Here is a 20,380-nt window from a genome sequence, read left to right as displayed (position 1 = left end):
CCACGATGGGGAATGGGGATACTCGCATTTCCTATTGTACCGAACAGGTAGCACTGCAGGATCAAAGTGATGAACTCAACACAGGCCCCAGTACCGTAGGTATAGCCGACTGTTCGTACCGCCTGATTAGAGTTAGCCTGCCTGCATCGATTGCAGAATATTGCGCATTGCATATCTTACTACATCGCTCAAAAGCCCATTGAAGGCGATCGTTGGCCGCTGCCAGATCCGGGCTCGCGTCTTGCGGCACAGCGGGAGTTCAGGCGCTGTACTACTAGAGCCATCTAGGGAGAAGAGCGGCGCTACTCTGGCCGCTTCGAGTTCGTTGTGGCGCAGCCGGCAGCTGGGTGCCGGAGTTGATACATAACCGTTTGAAGCAGGTTGATCAAGACTGCATGCATTTTCTTTGTTAGGTCCGATGCCTGGCTTTTGCATTGCTTCACATACAGAGTGAAACAGTAAAGGCCCTATCCGCTTACGTGCCCACGGTGACTGCCCATCGTGTTTACGCTCATGGGCGGAGAATTGTCATAATCCCAGGGGGTGCTTTCTCAGCACCTGTCGAATGGAGGCGTCGAATTCTTGCATAGAAAAGCACATAACAGGGACGCTTTCCCAACAGTATCACTCTCCTGGCGACTTACGCAAAGCAGTTCGGTCTCAGACGTAATTTAAGCAACTACTGGAGTACTATTAGGATATGGTGACCTTTGAATTTCAGGGGTTGCTCGAGCACCCCCAAAATTCCTAATATTCCACCCCTGTTTACGCTCCGTATGTGAAGCGGTCTTTAGGCAAACAATGCCGGCAGGCGGCTATTTTTCTGTTGGTAAAACTGGCCTCTGATCTATACCTATATAAAACGACGAAATCAGTTCGCCATAACTGATTAACCCGCGAGTTGCTGGGGGGGGGGGCGTTAAACGCCCCCACTTTTTTCGCCGGGCCATAGCATAAAAACGGCGCGCCGCAGGCGCGCCAAATTTTGGGTACCTGTAGGGAATTGATTGAAGTGTATTGTGACAAAGTTTAAAAAAAAAAATCTGTCGGAAAATTTTTGAGATATCGAGGTTTTAGTGACGTCATGATTTCTGAGTTTTCGACCAAAAACGGCATATGTTCAAAAAATCATATAAAATCACAGAATAGACATACAGACATGCCGTAAACGCCATTAGACTGCCAATACCATGAACAATCAAATGGCTATCTTCGATTATTGATTATCGTTCCGCATTTTCCAAACTCTTGAACTGAATCTTGGCAATTTCTCGTGACTACTTCACGACCATGATACATGCATTTCTTAAATTGAACTTTTTGAGCCAAACACGTACACATATGATAAAATGAATGTCACCATCGTGTTCTACGCCCCAAATTACCCATAAAACATGTGTCACAGGCTGCCAATATCAGTTTTGATTTTCGGGAATATTTGCCTACCCGGTTGACCTGACCTTGACCCTGACCTATGCTTGACTGACCCCAACATGAAGCTGACACTCTTGTAGGCCTTATATGATGGATTGTGCACCGTTTTGACAGAGTTTATGACGAGAGGCGCCCATTGCGAAGTCCTGAAGTCCATGCTACTGAAAGCCCGATTTCAGGTGTTTGACCTGACCTTGACCCGACCTGTGACCTCAAAATTCAACTTTAAAGTACTCATCCGAAGCGTCTCGTCGCGTTCTTTCGTTTGCCGCCTCGTGCGTTTCGCTGCGCCTATTGGTTCTCGAGTTATCGGCTGGGGGCGTTTAACGCCCCCCCCCCCCCAGCAAACGGTGGGTGGCGAAATACCCCAGCAACTGCCGGGTTAAGTACCGGCAAAACCTTTGACTATTTGGATAAATGCTTCATCATTCGTTAATCCTTCGTTGTTCACCAAAACATCCCCATACCAATTTCGGCATTTCTCGTAACATTTCGTCAAAATCAAAAATAGATCGCCCCTTTACAAAGAAATATAAATATGACCGCGTTTATACATTTCAGTGCGAGGCATAGGTGGCGAAACTCGTAGGTTATTTATCCACATAAAAATCGGTAGCCGTTCATGAGCGCCATAGGTACAATGTAGATGGACGTAGCTGACGTGTTATCGGCTGATTGATGGACAGCAACAGAACAACAGCCACTTGGGGCCCAGACGGGATGCCCAACCGCTGCCCAGCGTATGGCCGACTGGGGCCCATTCGTTGCCCAGCGTAAATGCTGGCTGCGTAAACCTCTATGGACTCGGGTCACGACCGAAGGTAGCTATTTCAGCCTATCGAGCTTGGATCGCGTTCGGATATGTATGGCTTCGAAGTGATTTGCATCATGTCAAAAATAGTATCATTTTTCATATGCCAGGATATTTGGCTACATTGTAAAACATCGTTTGTTTATATATTTTAATGCGTCTTTAGTTCCTGAAGCGCTAGAGCCTAGAGCACATGGAGCGCCTACTGTGTGATGGTGGGAGCATTTGCGCAGCTCTAGTTCCGACTGCGGCCGTCAGGTGTCACTGCTGTCTGCCGGCTGCTCGCAGGAGTATCAGCTGCCGCCTGGTGTATAGTCTCTCTTGAAAGTATCGCGTCATGGGCAGCGCGGCGGCTCGGCGAACTATTCCATTCAGTTTGAGGACCCCAACAGTGAGGTCATGGCCGGGCGTTTGATTTTTCCTTTCTGAAGATCCGTCGACCCGAGTTGTTCCCTTTAACCCTCCCCGTATTGGTGTTTTGACAGCCGCGAACGTATAAGGGGGGGGGGGGGGGAGTCCGTGAGCGTGTTGCCCGTGACGAGAGGAAGCCGAGATACCCAATTTTAAGGTCCTAGGTCATCGGTTGACCTTCCAGGTCAGGTCCCAGGTCGGGTCAGTGACCCAAAAATCGGGAAAATCGGGACCTGTTAGAACGTCGTAAAGGGTGGCTGCTATGGTTTTTTTCGGGGTACTGATCACGATTATAATGTTAGTTATGATCATAGATGATGTCTTGAACTTCACACATTTAGGCCACGTCGGGTCAGGTCAACCAGTAATGGTTTTGCCGGGTATTCGTAGTAGCTGGCAACCGCCTCTGACAGCTTCGGAACATGTTACGAAGGCACCAAAATACGTCGTAAATGTTCAAATGATTGCTTGATTCGAATTCAGCTCCAAAAACTAGCCTAGAAACATGTAAAACTCGAAAAAGTGAACCGAGGTATCAAAGGTCAATGACCTGACCTGACCTTCCGGTGACCTTGACAACTACCCTAATGCTTGGGACTACTACCTAATATCTTGCGTTGGCTATGGGTCTTGTGAGCTTTTGACACCTTGATTTCGGCCTTTTTTGCCAGTCTTACCTCCCACCTATCATGGAACATGTTGTTCGACGATGTACCGATGTCAAGGTCAGGGTCAAGGTCAACCTAGGTCATCTAAAAACATTGTGTTTTAGGCAAGCTGAATTTACTTTTCGTGAAGTTTCTTTGACTGTATTTTTGATAAAAGCTTCTCATTTCATGATTTCATGTAACATGGACACATAAACAGTCTGTGCAAACATCAGTATACCTACACACAGACACACACATCCAAAAAGTCATCGGATTTCATCCTCTATTTTTTGGAGGGGGCCCAAATAAATTAAAAATATTTAAAAAATGAAAAAAAATGTTAGAACTGAGGGGCAAGCAGTCCATGGGTCCCTGCTAGATAGGCCCACGATTAGCTTCACAGAGTCGCTCAGCCGGTTCTGAAGGCGTTCTTGTGGCCCCGTAGGTCGGATGAGGGTCCTTCAGAAATCAGACCGCCAAAGGCCCCTACAGCCCATGAGAGCCTCGTAAGCCGTCTGAGGGTCATGTAAGCCGTCTAAGGGCAGGGGCGTAGCCAGGCTTTTCTTAAGGGGGCCAATCAGACCGAAAGGGGCCCATGTAAGCGAAGGGGCCCAACATTTTCTTAATTTCATGACGTAGTTATTTGCTTAACTACCTTAAAATTACGAAGGGCCCCTGCGAACCCAATGGAGGGCCCCGAGGGGCTCAGTGGCAAAGCCTCAGGCCCGAAGGGCCCTTTTATAACTAATGAAGAGAGCCCAGAGGGCCCTAGCGGCAAGGTCTCAGGCCCGAAAGGCCCTTACGAACCCAGTGAAGTGTCCCGAGGGGCCCTTACGCTACTTTTGTTGTGCCCCTTACCATACCTATGACACCGCGATGGGGGCCCTTTTGGGCTCCAGGGGGGGCATGGCCCCTATGCTCCCCCCTTGGCTACGCCTCTGCGTCCCACAGAGACCGGGCGGAGACGGTGAGTTATGAAAAGTAGCGGGGTATGAAGCGTTTTTCGTCTGGTGGTGGGACACCTGTGTGGCGATTTTGAACGAAATCGAGAGGGGTTCCCAATATGCCCAAATAAGTAAAATGGAAATTGATAATTTCCATGGAGTGCTCCCGACTGGTTTAGCATGAATATCAATGAACTGACTTGATAAGTATTCACATTCAGACCGTTGAAGTATTGTCTGTATCCGCTGTCTGGCCCCTGTCTGATTTTGGGTCCGTGTCTGATACCCAGTCCGAGTCCGCTGCCCGGGCTGTCCGGTGTGTGCTGTCTCCACTGACTGTGCTGCTCACTGCTCAGTACTGACCTGTGGAGCAGTCCAAGTTTCCCATCGAGCTCTGCCAACTGAAGTTGCGCAAATGAAGTCGCTGTTAATGGCTCTTTTTCAGTGCGAGCTCCCACCCGTTAAGAAGTTATCGTTGTCATCTGCATTAGAGCTTGAACGGGTGGCCTGTGAGGATATGTCTGCATTTCTCAGAGGCTGTGACTGTGTGTCTGTCTGTGTGTGTCTGCTGCAGAAGGATGGTGTCGCGGCTCTGGATGGTGTCGGCGGCGTTAGACTCGGCCGTGGCTCCTCTGGCTCACTGTCCGGCGCCGCGGGCCGCTGAGCCAGCCGGAGCTCAGCGGTTCACCTCAGCAGGCCGGCAGGACACGTCTGTCAGTCACCAGACGTCTGGCCAGAAGCGGCCGACTCCGGCGGTGCCCTGGCGTGTCAACCGAGCCGCGGCCGGACGGCCGTCGCCCCCTCGCCGCCAGTGCCGTCCAAGTTTGTCTGCCATGAGATACGGGAACCGACTACGAGAGCGCCCTAGAGGGCGGCACCGGCGCGCCGGCAGCCCGGCGGGTGGAGTACCGCGCTGGCAGCGCCGGGCCCGCCGCCGCCGCCAGCCGCCGGCCGCGACCGCTCTCCCACGCCGCCGTCCCGGTTCGAGTCGCCGGCGGCGGCCCGGTCCCAGCCGGCTGACGGGGCGCGCTCCAGACGGAGTCCGACTGTGAGCCGGGGCGGGTCGGGGCCGGCTCCGTGCGGCAGACGACCAGCACGAGCAGCCAGCTGAGCCGGCGGACCACAGCCGCCGGCCAGGCACGGAGTGAGCCACCGATCCAGGGAACGAGTCTGTCGGTGGCAGTGGAATATGAAGAGGATCCGGACGGACAAAGGATGGCCATGGAGGACTGGAGAGCCGCGGTGACGGCGCGCGGCGCTGGTTCACCGTGGGGTGGGGGGGGGGGGGGGGCTCGAGGGCGCCGATCGGGGGCACGTATTCCCGAGGACCTGCAGTGTGGCCACAGCTGGTACGATGGTCCGTGTCTTGTGCACTGCCACGATGGGGAATGGGGATACTCGCATTTCCTATTGTACCGAACAGGTAGCACTGCAGGATCAAAGTGATGAACTCAACACAGGCCCCAGTACCGTAGGTATAGCCGACTGTTCGTACCGCCTGATTAGAGTTAGCCTGCCTGCATCGATTGCAGAATATTGCGCATTGCATATCTTACTACATCGCTCAAAAGCCCATTGAAGGCGATCGTTGGCCGCTGCCAGATCCGGGCTCGCGTCTTGCGGCACAGCGGGAGTTCAGGCGCTGTACTACTAGAGCCATCTAGGGAGAAGAGCGGCGCTACTATGGCCGCTTCGAGTTCGTTGTGGCGCAGCCGGCAGCTGGGTGCCGGAGTTGATACATAACCGTTTGAAGCAGGTTGATCAAGACTGCATGCATTTTCTTTGTTAGGTCCGATGCCTGGCTTTTGCATTGCTTCACATACAGAGTGAAACAGTAAAGGCCCTATCCGCTTACGTGCCCACTGTGACTGCCCATCGTGTCTGCGCTCATGGGCGGAGAATTGTCATAATCCCAGGGGGTGCTTTCTCAGCACCTGTCGAATGGAGGCGTCGAATTCTTGCATAGAAAAGCACATAACAGGGACGCTTTCCCAACAGTATCACTCTCCTGGCGACTTACGCAAAGCAGTTCGGTCTCAGACGTAATTTAAGCAACTACTGGAGTACTATTAGGATATGGTGACCTTTGAATTTCAGGGGTTGCTCGAGCACCCCCAAAATTCCTAATATTCCACCCCTGTTTACGCTCCGTATGTGAAGCGGTCTTTAGGCAAACAATGCCGGCAGGCGGCTATTTTTCTGTTGGTAAAACTGGCCTCTGATCTATACCTATATAAAACGACAATATATTCAAATATTTTTTAACATTTAAAAAAGCAGAGCTTTCGGTAATAAATACCTTGATCAAGGTAGGTATTTATTACCGAAAGCTCTGTTTTCTAACTGTGTATTTGAATAAATGGCCTCTGATCTTAGATCACCGATATCAAAATTCCGATGTTTGTCCCAATCCATAGTTTTGTGGCACTAATTGACGTAGAAACACTTGAAAACTTGGTTTCAAATTTTGTGCATGGTGGGATCCACTTGGATCATAGCTGCATAGGTATTCTTGATTCCTATCATCAGATCCTATGAGATCATAGATCTAGGGCAGACTTTTCATACCGGATCCGGTCGCCTGATAGATCCTAATCTGCAGTTTGCTTCGAGATCCACTGAGGTCTGAGATCATAGATCCATCACTCGAATCCATGCACATGTCTGCCGAAGAGCGAGGGCTGACTGACCGAGTGAAAAACTGGATTCTGAATTCGAAGCTTAAAGCTACCCTTTGGGAGTTTTCGTTCGGTCTTCTTATCTAATTTGCTATTCGACATAAACTGGCGCGGCCAAATGCGCTCTTCCCTCCCGCTGCCCCGCCCCCCCCCCCCCGGCCGCCGCCCCCCCCCCCCGCCGGCCGCCCGACGCGTGTCCACCAGCTGTGGCGTATAGGTATGGCCGGCTGAGACCGGCCGGCCGAGTTTGGTTGTTCGTCGGGTGTCCGTGTTATGGCTAATTGCTGATTATTAGCATAGGTTTGCAACCAATTGTTTGGCCTAATTGTGTCTTATTCGTACACTGGCTGATGCTGAAAGGGAGTACTGCACATTGCAGGGCATTCTCTCCCAAAAAATCGTCCCAAATTATCCAGACTCCTCCGATTTGGGTACCTCATGCGTCGCTGAGATAGTGAAAGTAAGACGTTTTCTTGTAAAAATTGCTGTTTTGTTGTCAATTAACGAAAAGCGACAAATTTTGAACGATTTAGGAGGCTGCCGAAGGGGTGAATGCACCAGATACCCCCTCCCTGTGAGATAATCAGATATTTTTGCAATCGATTTATCACACATTTCACTGCTTGACGGCGCGTTTTCTGAAGCGGCCGGGTCGGCGGCGACCTATCAGGGGGCCGCCCGGTCACCGCTCCGCCAATCAGGTGGCCGCTTATTCTGACCAATCAGCGGCCGCCCCGGTCGGCCCACTGCCGGCTGACCTCGAAATGAGCAACGGAGCGGAGACGTCACGTGCATTGTTTACGCTCATTGACCCGGCGGATTATCAACGATGGAAGTTTCATGTTTTGATATTCCATGACTGACTGAAGAGTCGTGATAGAATCAAATACGAGCAACAAGTTAACCTTCATCAGCGTGCCTGCAATTTATAGGTAAGTTTAAAGTTATGCCTATGAGTGAAATTTTCCGCTAATGATGATTCGACTGGACACTGGTGCATTCATGTGTAGTTTTGGTATCATGATGTTGCGAAGTGCCTACCGTAATAGCAGATTTTCGTCTTGCGCTTGCATAGGTGTCCGAATTTATTTTTTTTGTGGCGGTTTCAACTTGCTTTACACGAAGACAATTACCAAAAATGACGTTTTTTCTGCAGAGTTAATGCATTCAGTGTCGTGACATGAACCTTCAAAATTCATTGGACGGCGATTGGTGCGGCTATCAAAAAGAGAACCCCCTGTCCCCCCCCCCTCCCAATAGGCGGTCGATGGGTCGATGCTGTCTTACCGAAAAGCGGTCGGCAGAAACTATGGAATGACGACAGCCGACCGACTTTTCCGTGCAAGTACAATCATCGACTAGATTTCTTTTCGTCAAACATGTACATCCTTCGCTTATAAATATTTGAGCAATTGTCTGGTTCTAGCCCTACTTCTATCACGGACCATGGTCCGAATAGTCATTTAACGTAACAACAGTCAAATTAACATTCAATGCAATGTTCTGCTATTGATCAAATGCTGTGATGATTGATAGGTATTTAACAAATATGATACCTAAGAGCCATGTTCATTGTTCAAAGAACGCATATCATGACATTGCATCGCGTACCTAACTTTTCTGCTGTCCCCTCAAACCCCCCCCCCCCATCCCCCGTCCTCCCGGCGGCGGTCCTGTGTTGACGGCGGTGCTGCGGGCCGCGCCTTCTTTCGCCCGAGGCTGGTCGGTTCTTATGTCGGCGGTTGTATTTTGGTGCGGACTGATACTCCCGACCCATAGCAGTCGGTTCCGATTTGGTTCCGATCGCGTCCACCCTGTCGTCGCAGCGGGGTAAGTAGACGGTGACCGTCCGCCGGGCCCGTCACATTATTTGACGGGTCTTTTTGTTTATTAGGGCTTTAGAGCACGGCGCTCGTAATGTTGGGTCTAATGGTGCTGACACGGACACGTTAGCCCGTGACCGCCGGGGGGGGGGGGCGGATCCGACCCCCCTCTATTTTTCTGGAATAACTAACGAACCGCTTACGCTATCAACTTGAAACTTCGTACATCTTGTCGCTTATTAATTTGACATCATTTGTCATTTTATGCAAATTTTGCAAAAAATGTGACATATCTATTTTATTGATGTAGGGTGAATAGGTCAAAAACGCCCCCATTAAGCGCGAAACCTTCTGACACTCAACCCAACGCAGATTACTCAAACCTTTGGGCACCATCATGTAGCTCATTCTTTTTACTACGCTTTGAGACCAAGAAAAGACACCTGCGTGTGGTATTAAACCCCCCAAAAAGGTTTTCGCATACCCTTACAAAAGGGCGTTTTGCCCCACACCCTGGGTAATACGCCCACACCCATGTGCAAAGCGCCCCCACCCCATCCAGCAACAGAACATGATGAACATGGCAGAACTTGACGTCATTCTGACGTCATTTGTGGTCAACCTATCATAGCCTTTGGAATAAAATTTTGTTGCAATGTGTAAAATGGATGCCCGGAGGAGTCCTGAAAGTTTGGTGACGATATCTGCAGTCGTTTAGGATATATCAGCAAAAAAGGACAGGGAGAGGCCTTTTTGGCACCCACCTACAGGGCGCTACCCTGCACTCTCACCACCGTGCAAAACGCCCCCCTTTCAGAAAACTGGGGGCGTCTTGCCCCATGCATCGAGTAGGCGTCTTTCCCCATCCACTCCATTTCCCGTCAACAAAATATGGACAAAAAACGCGCCACTAACGCTGCAGCATAATAAATTCAACAGAATGACAATAAAACGCAGTTTTAAATGATGTACACAATAGCAAGTTTTGTGATATAAAGAAGGCATCAAAATATTAGGAATCTTCTGTAAAAACAACAAAAACAACACCCAAAACCAACATCGGCACCTACCCACGCTGCTCCTCAAGACGCAGAACCGGAAATAGAGACCTACGTAAACAAGCAGCTGACTGTTCTGAAAGACAGGATAAAACACCTATCCGTCGATAAGAAATACGATTTTTTTAGGGGAGGCGTTTAACCCAGGGGTGCGTTTTCCCCACAGTTACCCTAACTATATGGATTTTTTCGTCAAAAATGATAAATGTTTGAAAATCGCCAAAGATCAAGGTTTAAAACAAAGTTCAAAATTAAGGACATGAATAAACGTAGCTCAATGAGTTCTTTAAAATGGCTATCTCGCATTTCTCATAAAATGCGTTTTCACCCCTAAAAATTCAAAACAGTTTTTGGATGACTGTTACTAGATTCCAAAGTTTTCAAAATTTAAAAAACGGAATATATGTTATAGAGACCTATTAGAACATTCCATGTTCCGAATTTCCACTTTCTATCTTGATTTTTACCCCAAATTGTCAAAAATAGCTCCAACATGTATAGGGCATGGTGACGTCATAAGCATTTTCGTGAATTAGAGGCACTTCTGAACATCGCATGTGAAAACAAATGGCACCACTAGATTCCTGGGACAAAGCTCGTCTAGAAAAGTGTATTTTTATGTCAAAAATAAAAAGTTGAAAAATTGACTTTTTTCTTAGCCCTCCTTTACTTATGTAGGGTAGGTATAAACGATTTTTTATGCTCTCAATGCACACTTATCACCAGCACAGTGACTTGGGGTCACAAAGAACCATTACCATCGGATTCGGCGTGAAAAATAAGCCATAAAACATGTGTCGCACGCCCATGTAGCAGAAATTGAAAACCGTGACCTTTCGTGACCTGACCTGACCTTGACCCGTACTTAGTATGACCCCTATAGGTACGCACATGGTACCTTCACTAGGCCTTTGAGGTCATTTTTGGTGAGTTTCGAGCAGCAGCTATCGATTCCGCTGTCCGTAAGCCTAATCATGCAAAACCCTTGAATTTGACCTTTGACCTGACCTTGACCCGAAAGTTGACCTCAATCTTAAAATCTTAAGAGTGCTTTGGGAAGGTCTCGTAGAGACCTTTCGAACGCCGCCTCGCGGGGCTCGATACGACCATTGGTTCTCGAGATAACAGGGGGGGGGGGGTCGGATCCGACCCCCCAGGCTGTCGTGGGTACGGAAATAGCCCAGGCGGTGCCGGGTTTATATCATATTCATTTGATATTTTACACTTTAATCTTAATATTGTGTTAATATTAAATTAGTACTATGTTCATATTTATAGTCACCGTGATTATTTTTTTTTGTGTTTTTCATTATTGGGCTGCGTTGAGTATGAAAGATGAAATTTCCTACTTCCCCCTTATTTAGGGAAGCTGGTAGGGACTATTACATATATTCCGTTTTTTCGAAATTCAAAAACTTTTTGGGTTTTTCGGCTATTATATTCAAAAAACATATTTTTTGATTTTTGGGGGTCAAAATCCAAAAAATTCGAAAGACCGAAATAACAGTTTTGTACAGGGGCGGAGAATTGTCAGAGTCCCAGGGGGTGCTTTTCTTGCACTGGCAAATGGAAGAGTCAAATTCATGCGTAGAAAAGCACGTATAGGTACGTTTTTCCAGCAGTTTTACTCTCCTCACGACTTGCACAAAGCAGGTTGTGTTTCAGACGTAATTTAAGCACCCCTGAAGCACTATCATATGGTGACTTTCGAATTTCAGGGGGTGCTCGAGCACCCCCAAAACCCCTAATTCTCCACCCCTGGTTTTGTAGCCCTCTTGATTCCACACCTTTTATGTCTGATCTCTAAAGCTGTAGGCCTGACAGCTCTTCCCGCGAAACCTTTTTTTTGGGGTCGAAAATGGCAGAAATGACGTCACTCTGACGTCATTAGCGGCCAACCTATCATAGCCTATGGAAAATTTTTGGTCACCATGTGCGCTAGCTACTCCCGGGAGGGAACTGAAAGTTTGGTGACGATCGGCGCAGCGGTTCTCGAGATATATCAAAAAAAAAACTAAAGGGCGGCAAAAAATGCCCCCCCCCCACCGCCTGGAAGGTTAAGCATTTAGACCAGTTCGGGTCAGGTCAGGTCACGTCAACCGGTAGGGGTTGGGACGGAACTACTTCGTAAATGTTCAAATGGTTGCTAAATTCGAATTTAGCTCCAAAAACTAGCCTAGAAACATGTAAAACTCGAAAAAGTGAACCGAGGTCACCCGAGGTCACCAAAGGTCAATGACCTGACCTGACCTTCAGGTGACCTTGAAAACCAACTTATGTATGTAAGCAACATCAAATCACATGTTTGAACGCTGAAAACCACGAAAAGCTTGCAAACGCGCGGCTAATGCGAGCCGACATGCGCCGAACCGCGATTTCGGCCAAACATGGTCTCGGAAAAGAGGTCACAGGTCAAAGGTTATTTGGGTCAGGGTCATGAAATTTTCAGGGTAGGTGTAAAATTGATCAATGCGAGGGTACTGAAAGTTTCGTCGCGACCGGCCGCTTTTTACGCGAGCTATTAGCGAAAAAACGAGGGGTTCCGTTCGACCCCCCCCCCTATACGGGCGAGGGTTAAATCTGACTCACGACTGGTTATTGCCTGTTCAACATTTCCCACAGCCTCCACTCCCGGCGGAAGAGTTATTCTGAGTTACACATCTAAAAACCAAAAGTACAGGATATAAGATAACTGAAATGCATAATCAAATGATATCATATCCTACTCAATATTGTATTTTTTCATTGCTGCAGTATAAAATTCAAATTTAATGCGATTTCTGCGTGTGTTGTCAACGTTTCCTGACCTCTGAAAATGTCTTAGAATGAAGTGGATGAAAATATTTGGACACATACACGGCTACCAACTGCGTTTTTTCCTCCACTTTAGTTCTTAGGTTACCAGATATGGCTTCATATCAGTAATAAACGTCTATCTTCCTTTTTGGCATGCCTACTCTGATGTGATCTTTTGTGCTAGATAATTCTACAATAAAATAACACCTTTTGCTAGTAAGTAGAGAAGGAATGAACATGCGTCACTTCTCTGTCGCCCCCTCCTCCGTCCATGCTCCCCCGGATTTCATGCCTGGCGCCGCCTCTGACTGCCACTGCCGCCCGCCCCAGTCGCTGTGCCTGGCGCCGCCCGTGCGTCTGTCCTGCCCCCGGGCGGCGGCCGGTCGGCCGGAGCGCGGCTGGCCGTCGCGCGCGCGACCTCTTCGCTACCAGCGCTCGGTGAGGGCGGGCGGCACTCGCTGTGGTGAAGAATTTTAGTTGAAATACCGCTGTTGTCTTTGAAAGGTAAGGAAGACGATATTTTTTTATCGATTGAGAGGCGGTATAGTGCGCCATGTTGAGCTGTTTTGAAAATAAGTTAGCATTTTGTGATCGGTACAAATTACGCAATAGCTCAAGCTGTACATTTTGGACCAGTAGGTACGTAAGGGAATGATGTAATATTGCTTGAAAGTTTTACGATGCAGTAATTCCAAGGTCCTTTATTTGGTGATAAATAAATGGGAGACATTAATAAACAGTGTATCAGATTTGATAACTGAAAGGCATTTTTTATATTCGTTATAATATTTTTTATAATATCTTCGTTATCATATTTTCGTGTCTCAAACTATGCGACTGCGCCTTGTTTTTGTTTTTGAATAATTTCAAGTATTGTTTATGGCTAACGAGGTGATAAATGTAGCCAAGAAACTGTCCGGGACAGCTGAGCGTACCTAATTTTCGTAACGGTATTGATTTGTTTCATATTGCGTCACGTCACTATTAAAGAACTTCTCCCCCTCTGTATGCCTTCCAATCCACATGCTATATGTCACGCGGGTTGTGCGAGTGAATTTCAAGAGCCTTGATCAGATGGCCCCGGTCGCCCTGTTTTCGCCGCCTTCCGAAGTCACCACGCCCCAGTGGGTGACTCGGTGCCTCTCCGGTCGTTTCAGTGTCGGCCCGTCTGGTCAGCCGTCTGGGGGCGGTGCCGCCACCTCTCTGTCCCGTGGTCGGCCACCGCGAGAGGAGACGGTCCCCGCCACCGGTCCCATGTCTGCACACCGACCTCTCATACTCGCAACGGTGAGTGCCTGGGGCGTGATATGATCAACTGTGTGTCTGTGTACCCTTGTTATGAATTCTGCTGTCCTAGCCCGCGCCGCGCGGGGGGGGGGGGCAGAATCTGACCCTCCTGTTTTTCGCCAATAACTTCTAAACGCGTTACGCCAGCGACGTCAAAACTTTCAGTACCTTATCATACATCAATTTAAGACGTTTTCTGCAAGTTTAAGCGAAATCCGTCGGAAAAGTTTTGAGAAAATGACGTTTTAGTGACGTCATGTCTGCCATTTTCGTCTCAAAAACGGCAAAATTTCAACCGCCGCTAACACCTTCATTTTCAAAAGAATCAAGACGTAACTAAAAGGTTATACGTTGTTCTACTTTGTCTATCAAATGGCTATCTCGGTTTTTTGAAGTTTTCTGATTTTTGCCCATTTTTTTTTTCTTAAAAAACTGACTTTTTGGAAAAATGATAATAAAATCCAAAATTTTAAGTGTATCGAAAAACGGAAAATATGTCTGAGAAGTTGTCTATCTGCACCTACATACCAATTTTAGAAGAATCGGTTAAAAAATGTGGGATTTATTCAAAATTGTATGACGTCACGACACACAATTTTTTGAAAAAAATATTTTTTGGAAGTTCTAGAGCTTGTACGGAAACAAAAATAGCACCATTCGATTTGCCGTGAAAAACTGCATCAGATAGGCACCTTTTAGGCCTTAACAACCAACTTCAAAATTTGACCTCACTTGATCTGACCTTGACCTGACCTCGACCTGAAATTCATCCAGATGTGGTCCATATCACTTATTGAGTGTGCCTATTGAATTCTATGAATAAAATGACCCATAAAACATGTGTCGCACATGCCCTTTTCTATATTTCGTTTTTGGTGACCTGACCTTACCTTGACCTTGACCTTTGCATGATATTGTATGCAACGAATATTGTCTTGGTAGCCTAAGAACACGTTTTGGGCAATCAGTCTCAGTCCATTCTTCGGCAACTACGGTGCAAGGCCGATACTGTAGAAACTTGCATTTTGAACCCTTGACCTGACCTTGATCTGACCTCTGACCTACTTAAGCCAAAAAAAAATTGAGCCCTTAAGATCCGTCTTGTTGAGAGCTTTCGATTGCCGTTTTCCCCGTCTTTCTACGACCATCGGTTCGGAAGTTAGGGGGCAGTGCGTATAGCTGAATAGTCCAGCGGGGCGCGGGTTAAAGGGACTATCCCACCTTCTAAAATGTTGTTAAAACCAGTTAAATTGTGCCCGACTTTATAGATTGAATGACCAGGAACACGGTTCTGGCATTTATTTTTCATTAAACATCTTAGGCTTCCGATACTCCAAACACAAACTTTCAAATATGTGACGTCACAGCCCAAAATTACCTCCTTCCCCAGACCACATTACTGTCATAAAGCTGATTCTTTTTACTCTGTAGGCACCACAACAAAGTTCAGACCAAGTTTTAAGCGATTTTTCAACGAACAAACCCATTTAAATCAGAATGACTAAACGAGGTGACGTCACACTAACGGTCGCTCCATGTTGAAGATAGGGCCTTGTACAGTCTGTCTTAAAAGTACCGCGCAAAGTGACGGTGGATCCATCAAGCCTGACCGATGAAGGACTGCCAAATTTGAGTCACCGAAGCAATGGACATCCTCGTCCATTCCCCAGCTCCATTGGTTCGGTGACTTTCAAATTATAGCAGGCCCTTCCTCGGTCAGGCTTAATGGATCCACCGTCACTTTGCGCGGTACTTTTAAGACAGACTGTACAAGGCCCATTTTCAAATGAAGGGAACGAATTTCTTCAACACCAAGAGACCGCGGGGGTTGCAACCTAGATAGATAGTGGTTTCTGAACCTCGCCGCAAACTTGGCTATCTCAACTCATACCCCATGTTAAAGGTGGGATAGTCCCTTTAACAATCGGTACTTAACCCGCGCCCTGCTGGAAGAGGGTGTTTGAACACCCCTCCCCGTGTGTTTTTTCGCGAATATCTCAAAAACGGCGGTTCCACCTCATAAAAAGTTTCAATGTCTGCCATAGCTACACCGAGCGACCGATCGCTTTGAAACTTTCAGAGATTGCTAAGAGCAATAGTATTTACATATATATCTCAGTATATCTCAGAATGTTGATATAGATGGCCAAACATGGTCTCTAGAAATAGGTCACAGGTCAAAGGTCACTCGGGTCAGCGTCACAAAATTTTCAGGGTAGGTGTAAAATCAACTCGAGGGTACTGGAAGTTTCGTCGCGATCAGCCACTTTTTACGCGAGCTATTCGCGAAAAACCGAGGCGGGGGTCCGTTTGACCCTCTCCCCCTATACGGGCGAGGTTTAAGCTATCACAACCTAACAATTCTTTATTTTGGCCGTCATATTTCTCCAACTCTGCATGTAAAAGGCTGCCAATTGTCGACCAAAGCTGTGTTATACCGGCCGCTGGAGGCTGTGCGGCGCAGCATAACTTCAGGCGTCATACGCTAGCGACATCTATGAGCGGGATTGTAATCATGCGGCGCAGCATAACTTCAGGCGCTGTATGCTAGCGACATCTATGGACAGGATTGTATTGATGTGGCACAACGTGTTTTCATGTCCAAGTCCCCATGCCCAAGTGAGTGACTCGATGCCTCTTCTGTCGTTTCAGCATTGCGTTGTGTGATCAGCCGTCTGGGGCGGTGCCGCCACCCCTCTGTGTTCGCTGGACGGCCACCGCGAGAGAGCGCGCCCCCGGTCCTGTGTCGGACCGACCTGTCAACAAACAGACTGGGAACGGTGAGCGCCTGGGCCATTGGTTTGTTTTGAATTAAAATGAACAAATTAATAGAGTGAATGGGACGCAGCGACAAGGGCTGTGACACTACTTTGTAAATCATATTGCAGTCCATGTATGCGATCGCTCTATCAAACAATCGTCGACATAATCATCATAGTATTTTCTTCATGTTTTGTTCCTTTTTCTTGTGGTGGGGCGGCTATTTTACTTCAATTTATAACATCGTGCCGTTTCTCTCACCGACCACAGCTCATGTGCGGCAGTACGTGCGCCGCCGTTGGTACCGAGACTAGAAGCGTCCATCTGCCGGTCAAAACTGGACTGCGGCCGACGGGAACTCCAGATCTCTCACAGGTATGACATACACCTATACTTTGAGTGAACTGAATTCACATGAAGAACACTAGATATGGGCGCCGTAAGACCACGGCAGTTGGTGCGCCCTAAAACCACAATTAACTTACACTTTAGATCTGGGCGCCATATGGCCATTGCAGTCGGTGCACCCAGCAGCCCCAGTAAGCTAGATAAACACACTTTTGATTGTCACTAGGCTCTAGCTCTTTGTGTGTGGCAGGATTTGCAGAATTTGGTATGCTGATTCCAGTGTTGTTTTTATTTCATGCGCGCCTGGGAGCTCGCGGGTTGGTGAACCAGCCTGATTGGGAATCTCCGGCGGCCTCACACCTGGACGAAAGATAAGTGTTTTTCTGTCCGAGCTCTAGTTCGGACTAGTTCTAGTTCTACTTCTACTACTAGGACTAGTTCGAACGCTAGTTTAGAACGAACTAGTTCTATGGTGTGAAACCAATGCAAATGTCACATGAACTTGCGCTGATTTCAACCTGGCTCTGGCATTTCAGCTCACATCCACTAATACTTTGAAATTCTCATTGCTTTTTGTTCTCATTTTATTTCATATTTTTCTTTTCCATTTTCTTCTGTGTTCACTAATTCCTCTGTACTGTTGTTTCAGGCTTGCCTCGCTAGAGAGATGGCTGCAGTGCTCCAACACACCTCCGCCTCAATCTATACTCAAAAGATAAGTCTGCTCCAATTATTTTTATTTGAAATGAATGAAATGTGACAAATGCAAACTTTGCACGAGATCGATATTTATTCCTTTCCACTCTTATTTCAGGTCCACCAAAGACGGCTGGTTCGCCGATGGCGGCCCGGCCGCTCTAACACACCACCGGGACCCGCCACAGGAGTCGTCTTACCAGGTGGGTCGGTGCACCGATGTGAGGCACTGTATCTTTTGTGTTTGTATGTTCGTGTCCACTTCCTCCCCCTCTTGAGCCGCCTCTGCGGTGACCGCGCCTGGCGCCGCCCCTGCCTGTCCTGTCCTGAGGACAGGACTGGTGGCCTGTCCTGAGGACAGGGACTGGTCGGCGCGGGCCGCCCGCTGTCTGGGGTGAGCGGACCAGTTACCTCCCTCCGGCTGGTGCTCCGACCGCGCACATATGCTTATACTGTCGAGTCCCACACACAATCAATAAGGGCGTTACGCAATCTAGATACCAATGCAGAAAGTTGTGCTGGAACATTAACACCCTCCGGACTTTGATATTGGGATATTTTACATAACGCTGCTGCCCGGTGGGAGGCCAATAATGGAGACCATCCCCTCCCATCTGCAAATATACTTTTGCTTTTTTATTAACCCGTGCACCGACGGAGGGCGGTTTTCCGCCCCCCCCCTGAGGTTTTTCGCGAATAGCGGGAAAACCGCGGCGCGTAGCACCGCGAAATGTGCTATGACTATTTTCTTATCAACTTTACACATAATGTGCAAGTTTGAACCTCCTAACTTTTAAGGTCAGGTCACCAGGTCACTTTGAATGACCCAACCTCAAGTCACTTTTTTGCAACTTTGTCACCGTGTCAGAGCTACAGTAGATGACTGAGTCCTTTGAAAGTCTGAGGATGTTATTAGGTTGTTGGTAGTTACAATTTTTATATCTCTGAATTTTGATATTATAAGTTAAACCATATTATAAGTCAATGGGGGAAAAATCAACTCCCTGTTTTTTTTCTTCACTAAAACGCGTCAGAATGGCCCCATATATGTACCATACATGACTTCATATACGATCAACCTTCACTACCTTGAGGCCTGTTTTGCTGTTGGGCAGCTGTAAAGGTCATGTGACGTCATCAAAGGTCACCAAAGGTTTTTTGCCATTGACTCTTCACAGGATCATGTGATGATCAGAACTTTCCGATAACCCCACGTATAATCAGTTAATCCCTTATTTTAATTTTCATATATCTAACTTACTATTCAAACAGAATCCGTCTGTGAGTCTGTGAGTCTGTGTGTCCGCACATCGTGTAGTGGGTTCAATTAACCTCGCCTACAGGGCAGACGGTAAGTCGTAGGAAGTTGAAATTTGCACACCTTCTAGGTGACAGAACGGGTCAGCGCCATTTCTAGGTTCCGACTCGCTGGGGTGCACGGTTCGCGCGTGGGGCGCGCTGGAAGAACGCCAATGAAATTTTGATCGGTTCTTATCAGCGTTACCGCTGGCGTCTTGCTGGTTTCCCCAGATTCTCACGAAAATTTCCCTATTTTGAAAATCATTTTCCTAGATGCGGCTATTTTCCTGGAATCTGACGTACTTTCGTCATTTTAAAGGGACCCTCCCACCTTCAAAAAAGTTAATGAATTGGCATGAAAGTGATGTTCCTCGGTTCAGAAAGAGCAAAAACGAATATCTACCAAATTTCATCGAAAAATATTCACCGGTTTTCAAGATATTAGACTTTTACTTTGTTTACTTTTTGGGATCTCCGCTGTTCCTAGCAACTTTATTTGAAAGTGCGGCATTTGTTGCGCGCAAAGCAGCATATACCACCGCATGCTACAAAACGTTTTAGTCAAACATTTAACGGACGTTCGAAAGCCTGATGACGTCATCAGACTCCCGTAATGGTTAAGAGATAGGGACCACGCTGGTCCCACCCTGCAAGTAAAGGGAAGAAATTTCTTGAACACCATAAAGCTGCGGGGGTTGCGACCAGGATAAATGGTGGTTTCTGAGCCTGGCCGCAAACTTGGCTATCTCAACTCAAAACTAATGTTAAGGTGGGAGGGTCCCTTTAACCATTCGTGTTATAGTCGCTGCGTCGTAAACAGCAATTAACTACATTCTGTACCGTAACGTAAGAGATTGTAATGAAATTGCTGGCATACCTATAGCAAATTACTCTATGTGGTATAAAATACGTGCGTGGTATATCGCAAATTGTGGTGTGTTGCGGGACGCGGGAAACTATACCGTATTATTTCTATAGATGGCCTTGTACCGTATAGGTAGTGCTGGCGATAAGAGACGAGTCGATGCATTATTTCCCATGCCGTCAGTTTGACCGTAAAGAAGTGAAATGCGCTAGAAATTGTAAAAATATTTTTTACAATTTTTGGTTACAATCGCGCCAAAACAAAAACTTTGATGTAAAAAATTAGCCGCACCCGATATGGTACAATACAAAGCATGGAAGCAGTTTGTTTTGAAATAATAGCAAGAATCATATATGCATGTATAATTATGTAATTCTCCCTATGTATTTCAAACGAGAGTATCAAACCTGAATTTTGTGAAAAAATGTTCTCATATCTATTTCATATGACATGCGGAAGAATAATTCATGACAACAATGATTTCGATTGTTGAAAAAACAACAATTTTTCGGGTTTCTGG

The 20,380-nt window shown here is 47.3% G+C and overlaps 1 long non-coding RNA gene across 4 annotated transcripts; it reads left to right on the top strand.

Moving 5' to 3' along the window:
- Window positions 1–7,771: 7,771 nt before the first annotated feature.
- Window positions 7,772–17,901, top strand: LOC122376435. 4 transcript variants are annotated; one of them, XR_006255636.1, is made up of 6 exons: window positions 7,772–7,860; window positions 12,936–13,109; window positions 13,763–13,892; window positions 16,545–16,672; window positions 16,923–17,027; window positions 17,815–17,901. It is a non-coding gene; the product is annotated as an uncharacterized LOC122376435 (long non-coding RNA). The 4 variants fall into 4 exon arrangements; XR_006255633.1 differs by lacking the exon at window positions 17,815–17,901 and adding an exon at window positions 17,311–17,376 and having other exon boundaries at window positions 7,846–7,860; XR_006255635.1 differs by lacking the exon at window positions 17,815–17,901 and adding an exon at window positions 17,281–17,324 and having other exon boundaries at window positions 7,846–7,860.
- The last annotated feature ends 2,479 nt before the right edge of the window (window positions 17,902–20,380 follow it).

This window comes from Amphibalanus amphitrite, unplaced genomic scaffold, assembly GCF_019059575.1.
Source record: "Amphibalanus amphitrite isolate SeventyFive unplaced genomic scaffold, NRLGWU_Aamphi_draft 002137F_arrow, whole genome shotgun sequence".
NCBI lineage: Eukaryota > Metazoa > Arthropoda > Thecostraca > Balanomorpha > Balanidae > Amphibalanus > Amphibalanus amphitrite.
Note: the sequence above shows the minus strand (reverse complement) of the source record. Positions and strands in the feature narration are given on the sequence as shown.